Raw genomic sequence first — 6,365 nt, 5'->3', positions numbered from 1 at the left:
GCAGAAGTGCCCTCCGCACCATCCTCGGCGCTAGGACACGCCGGCCACTTTATTACCCTAAAACAGGGAGCATACACCGATCTTCAAAGCCAAACTTACCTTGCCGATTTTCGCTTAACTGCTTCTCAAACTCATCGAAATCGGACATTTTTCAGTCCGTACTAAAGACGTATTGCAAAATAAGCAGAGGTCCAACAGTAGGCCTTTGAATGGGCTACAGGCTGCATTGGGTTCTGCTGCTTTTTCTTCCGAGTCGCCTGCCCCTCCTCCCCCGAAGTCATCGGCTCTTCCTCGGTTGTATCACACACAGGTTCGGAAACATTCGATGCGCATTACCGTCCCCTCCTGCACTGGAGGGTTAAGGACAACGTGATTATATCGAACCAAAATTGAAATGTGCAAGTTGACTTTCCTAGTTATACGTCTTCATTTTTATTCTGGGTTTAACAACCATGAGTTTATGACGTATTTTACATGATTAGTTGGCGACTGGACCTTATTGTTTATATCTCTTATTAAGGATCCATCCATCCATACATCAATTATCAAAACCACACACTTACAATCCGAGTCTAGTTTCATATGCTGCGCTGCTGAGCGACCCGCAGAATATTATGCATGAGTACAAGTCACAAGCCCCGTTTCCACTAACACGGGGCCGGTTCTAGCTTGGTGCCTTTTGAGACCGAGGCAAAAAGATGCAGACTCTCCCCGTCGGGGAATCGAACCCCGGTCTCCCGCGTGACAGGCGGGGATACTCACCACTATACTAACGAGGAGATGTACGCGCACTACTTTTACATCTTCAAGATAAACAGCGGATGACTACTAACATTTGCGAGTAATCAATGACTGAGCTTCATGTCATGACCATGGTGCTCAAGAGAAGAAAAAATACATAATGTACGTCCACTGATACCAGAACAACCATATAGCTTTATACTAAGACGATGATTAAACGGAAAATTCCTTTACAAAACACTGCAACAAAATCATAGTTTCGCAATATTACATCGTGCAACGGGACACAGTGTAAGTACGTGAAGTCGGTAATTAAATCAAGAAAAAAAAGTGAGAGGAAAAGAATACTTTTCTATTATCATATTTTTCTAACTGGCCAAACTGAGTCATATTTTGATTATACACACTAACAGAAAAACAGTGCAAATCTCCGGTAGTCCGTTTCACTTGCGCTCCGCTATGGGGCAGTAACAAGCAGAGCTTAAGTGTGGAAGGAAAAAAAAAACACAGGACAGCATCAATCCCAACTTCACAAACGCCGGAGATCGAGATGCTGTAAGCATGACAATTAACATCTTTATCCAAGGGAACAGCTGCAAGACACAGATGCCGCGCCTAACAAAGGTAGGATCGATTCCGAAGTTCAGGCATTTACAGACGCGGACTCTTCTGGAGTTGATTTTTTTCGGGAGATACGCATCAACTTCAAAAGTATGAACCGCATTATATCTATATCTGTTATGACGTTGTAGCTATTGATACTGATGCATCACAAAAATAATTTAAATGTTTTTTCATTCTGACATATGTTCGTTCGGACGAGGATTTTATTATATGAGATAAGTTTTAAATGAAAACTTTTTTTAATCTATATGATTAATTCTCGAATCTAAGCCAGACTTCACATAAATCATTCATTCATAAATATAATGGAACATACAACATCCAGGTATCCATGAAATTTATGATCAGGCTATACGTTTGTGATAACAACAAAACAACACAACATGTATATTTACAATATATGGGCCTATTGTTTAATATTGCCTCCAAATTATAGCCAGACAATAACGCAATAGGCCGACATCAAACTATTTTCATGTAAAACAAAAGTGCTGGCAGTTTGCTTGTGCTTACAGACCCCGCCTTGAGCCCATCCAGAAAGATCCCAAAAATAACCGACAAGCAAAGGTTGTAACAATCTGAGCATGTTTAGTTTAATGTAATCAGGAGCCGAATTAATAACGCGAATAAATGATCAAACCGAAAGTCTGTAGTCGGGAATATCCGATAACGTCTTTGACGTGCAGTTAAGATAGTCAGAGGAAAAACCTTGTAGTTTACTTATATATATGCCTAAATATATGAGTGTGTCTCTCCGGTGATTTAATGATGAATATAACGATTACATATCAAATCACACATTAAGCAATTATTATATTACTAGGTTGAACGTTTTCACTATGTCTGTCGTCACCTTGATTTCACGATTTTGACTATTCTTCTTATCCCAGATTGAACAAGTCATTGTGGCGATGCAAGATCCCGACATGGGGATAAAGATGAAGAATCAAAGACTGTTAATCACAGTGATTCCACATGCGATGACAGGTGCACGATACATATTTTACTTTTTAAAAATAATTTTTCGTGCCGCCCGGGTTGTCTTACACCCGGCCGTGCAGTGTCCCGGGGGCCGGGTCCTAATGGTCATTTAAGCCCTTCACAGGAAAGCCCATACATCGGCGGTCTTCGGGAATCCTGTGCATTAAGACTGTCATCGATCTCCTTGCGCTCATATTTATTTATGTAATTTATTTATCGAGTTCAGCGTTTTTGATTTATGACGGCTTAATGCATTTCTCGACTCTAACTAGATGCCTTCCTCGCTATGCCTTCCCAGGAAATGATATCGTGGAGTGGCTAATTCAGAAGTACTCCATCATGGAAGAAGGTAGGGCCGAGAAGTATGTAGGGAAGCGTTACCTGGTGCTCTTATGTGAGGTTAATCGATTGTTTTTTTCCCTTCGTGACGACGATGGCGCCCCTGCTGGCGAAAGACGTCATCAGGTTTTTTTTTTTTTGTAATAAAATAACAGAAATAAACGAGTCTTTTGAATAATAAATACAAATGAAGTAATAGAATTTGTCATCCATACAACAGATTAGCCTAGCTGCATTTATGTGTAAGCATATGCAATTCACGTGTCTGACAGAAGCATGTTCTGTTCCATTGATATTGCTGAGCCTGTGAATTAATAAATGTCAGAATTGAGCTTGTCCATAACATAGACACCCCATTCGCCTGAAGCTTTTGGGATTTTCTTCCCCTGGCGTCAATTTATCTGCTGAATTATTTATCTTTCTGCTGAGAGGCTATTAGTACAAATAATCTGTAGGCCAGTCCCGAGTCGCGCCGCTACGCATGCTGAGCTGTACGGTTTGATAGTCCCGATGAAAACTTCGCTGATAGCCAGAGGCAGTCAGTCATGCCTGGAGAAATATCGCTATCCGTCTCCCTCATTATGCACTTCTGCAAGACGCTGTTGTCCTGAATTCCCGGGCGATGCAGATGAGGTTTTAAATAGCAAGGGAGCAGATTTCCCTGATTTACAGCCCAGATTGGAAAAGAAGTCGGAATGGAAAGGAGGGGACTTTTAGGCAGTAGATGGCAGATGCATTAACAGACTTGAATGGGCAAAAAACCTGTTGCCCCGGTAAGCAGTTACCCCTCCCTGTAAACACTAGGCTTCCCCCTAGCAGCGCTGTTGCTGCGCCGGTCTGAAACCCCCGGGAGCGCCTGACTGCCAATGGCCGCGGAGGCAGCCGGAAAGTGGAAAGTCCCAATTACTCGTAATTAATTATAGTTCCGATGAGGAATGCACCATCCCCGCGGCTTATTCTGTGCACCATGTCAACGTTTTTTCCAGTTACTTGCTATACCGTAAAATAAAATATAATATGCCTACTCAGTTTCTAGTTATCGTGTGTTCTACTGTATTCCACTGACAAAAATTTAGAGAATTACTATGCCTAAATCTGGGCTACGAGTAGTGGATTTGTTTGAGCTTTGAGTAGTTTACGTGGAAATGAGTGACCACTTTGTGTGTTTTCAGAGGCACTTCATGTGGGGAATCTGATCGTGAAGCACGGCTACATTTACCCCCTAAAGGACCCCAGGACGCTCGTCCTGCGGCCCGACGAGACGCCGTATCGCTTCCAGGTAACCTAAAACCACGGTTTCTTCAGATGGAGGGCAGCGCGAGAGGGTGGTGGCCATGTGGGGGGGCACGCATATCGAAACTATTCGTTGGAGAGACTGCGGAATTACCGTGTAGGACAGTATTTCTCAATCTGGTCCGGGCTCCAGAGCTGAGAGGGTGCAAAAACGTAGACTGTCTGGTAGGGAGCTGGGAGGGAGCAAAAACGTGGATCATCTGTGTGTCGCCGAGGACCGGATTGGGAAACACTGATGTATGAGAACCAATGCCAGTTAAAGTAGCAAAATGCCTTCCACCCGCCTTGTCCCTGACATGTTAAATCACAAAGCACCTTTGTCACGCTGCTTCTGAATAGTTTCAAATGACAGCATCTCCTTTTTGCTAGACTCCGTACTTCTGGAGCTCTCAGCAGTGGCCAGCCTCCGAGCTAGATTACGGTGATTACCAATTATTAATCATGTGCTCGCCTATTACATCATTACTTCCCTTTACTAGAATAATAGAAAAACACAGTTTCTTGCCATGTCTTTCTTTTGCTCTTCTAAAGCGATTTATTTGACTAAGAAGAATATCAGAAAGCAAGGGCAGCTGATAGACTATGAAAAGGTAAGAGAAAATTTTTATTTATGTACATTTCAATGCTATTCTTATTCGCTGGTCTGAAGCATTGCTTGATGAGATCATGTGATAGCTGAATGCTCATGGGAGTTTTACTTACACAAAATATTATGAGGGTAGAAGGAAAAATGATTGGTTCAGAGAGATAACCAATTAGATTGTACATGAGGTGGATCCGAGCAACTAGAGGAGGCAGGAGCAACCAATCAGATGTCTTGGTCCTGCCTCCTCTGCAATCTGATTGGTTATCTATCCGAACCAATCATTTTCCTTCTGCCCTCAGAACATTTTTGTGTAAGAAAACCTCCCACCAATTATGCACATAGTAGGATCGCACATAGACATCCACCAACTTGCCGCCATGTTGCGTCAGGGTCAACGCATTTTAGGTTCTCATCAGTAAGAGGGTTTGTGAATCCGACACTGCCAGCTGATATCCTGGGAGGGGTTCGGCCTGTGAGTCATAACGTGAACCCATGCAGCAACGCAGCCAGCCGTGCGACCTGGCAATGTCGCATTTAAACATCGTCTCCGCAGGACAGCTACAACATGTTGCACAAACGGATCAACCACACCTGGGACTTCGTGGTGATGCAGGCGAAGGAGCAGCTCAGGTAAACCCCACCCCAGCCCGGGAATACTGTCGCATCGAGCTATGAAATCAATTTCATAAATGCACACAAGGGGACAGATGAGAATGGATGAATAAATCTCGTATTAAGAGGATGATGATGTTACCTAAATTAAAAAGTAACATGGTGTGTGGTCATAATTTCCCTCCTATCTGTTAAATCAGACCTCAGCCTAAACACTAGAGTCGGAAATCCATTTCTAAGTGAAAAAGGAAACAGAAAAATGAAAACCCTACCTTGCAGTTCAGTGATTACCGCTATATGCTAATTACCCAGTATGCTTTCTGACTCTCCATCGACTGCTCTGCTCCTACCAGGGCAGCCAAACAGAGGCGCAAGGCGGACCGCATCGTGCTGGAATGTCAGGAACAGGCCTACTGGCTCGTCAACAGACCGCCAGTAAGCACCTCCCCCGAAACCCCTGACTCCCTACATCTGCCCCGGCGAAAACCCAGTATGCTGTGATTAGAGTAAAGCACACACTGGGTAAACCTGAACTCAATGCACCTTGGCAGCTCGAATATCGCCTCAGGCTGGGGGCGATTCTAGGATTTTTTTGAGGTTGTGGGGCAGAGTGGTGGCTCTGGGCCTAGGGATCTGTGCAAGCAAGTGGAAGGTTGTTGGTTCAAATCCTGTGAATGCCCAGAGTGATTCTACTCCGTTGGGCCTTTCAGCAAGGGCCTTAACCTGCAATTGCTTTGTCCTGGGTATGACATTAATCTACATGCAGGCCTGTTAGGAGATCCTTCAACTTACAGGGGAAACTTGGCAGGATTGGCAGGAAGGCATAGGCAGGGTCCCATTCCCCCACAGAGAGCTGGGGGGTTGTGCAGTTCTCTCCCACGACAACGGGTTTGTTCAATGAAGGAAGGCAAAGGAAACATCTGTAAGGACATATGGAACATTTCCGGTATAATTTTCGATCTCCGTCATCTCCAGAGCATTGAGCTCAGCAAAATTCACGGGGGGGGGGGGGGGGGGGGAGTTTTATCTTCGTTAAGTAAGACACACAGAGTGTCTCCATGCATACTTTGTGGGGGAGGAATATATCACTTCAGGCCTGATAACCCACTACTGCTTCAGTGTGATCATGAAATATTTACTTAGCTGGGAAGAAGCCTATGTTCTGTGGGACGAGAGCTTTCAGAAGACA

General features: G+C 44.2%; 1 non-coding gene across 1 annotated transcript; it reads right to left on the bottom strand.

Annotated features, from left to right (window-relative positions):
* Positions 1-707: 707 nt before the first annotated feature.
* Positions 708-779, bottom strand: trnad-guc (transfer RNA aspartic acid (anticodon GUC)). The gene has a single exon. It is a non-coding gene; the product is annotated as a tRNA-Asp (tRNA).
* Positions 780-6,365: the final 5,586 nt, after the last annotated feature.

Source organism: Brienomyrus brachyistius, unplaced genomic scaffold (assembly GCF_023856365.1).
Source record: "Brienomyrus brachyistius isolate T26 unplaced genomic scaffold, BBRACH_0.4 scaffold173, whole genome shotgun sequence".
In the NCBI taxonomy this organism is placed as follows: Eukaryota; Metazoa; Chordata; class Actinopteri; order Osteoglossiformes; family Mormyridae; genus Brienomyrus; species Brienomyrus brachyistius.
This window is presented reverse-complemented; position numbering and strand designations above follow the sequence as displayed.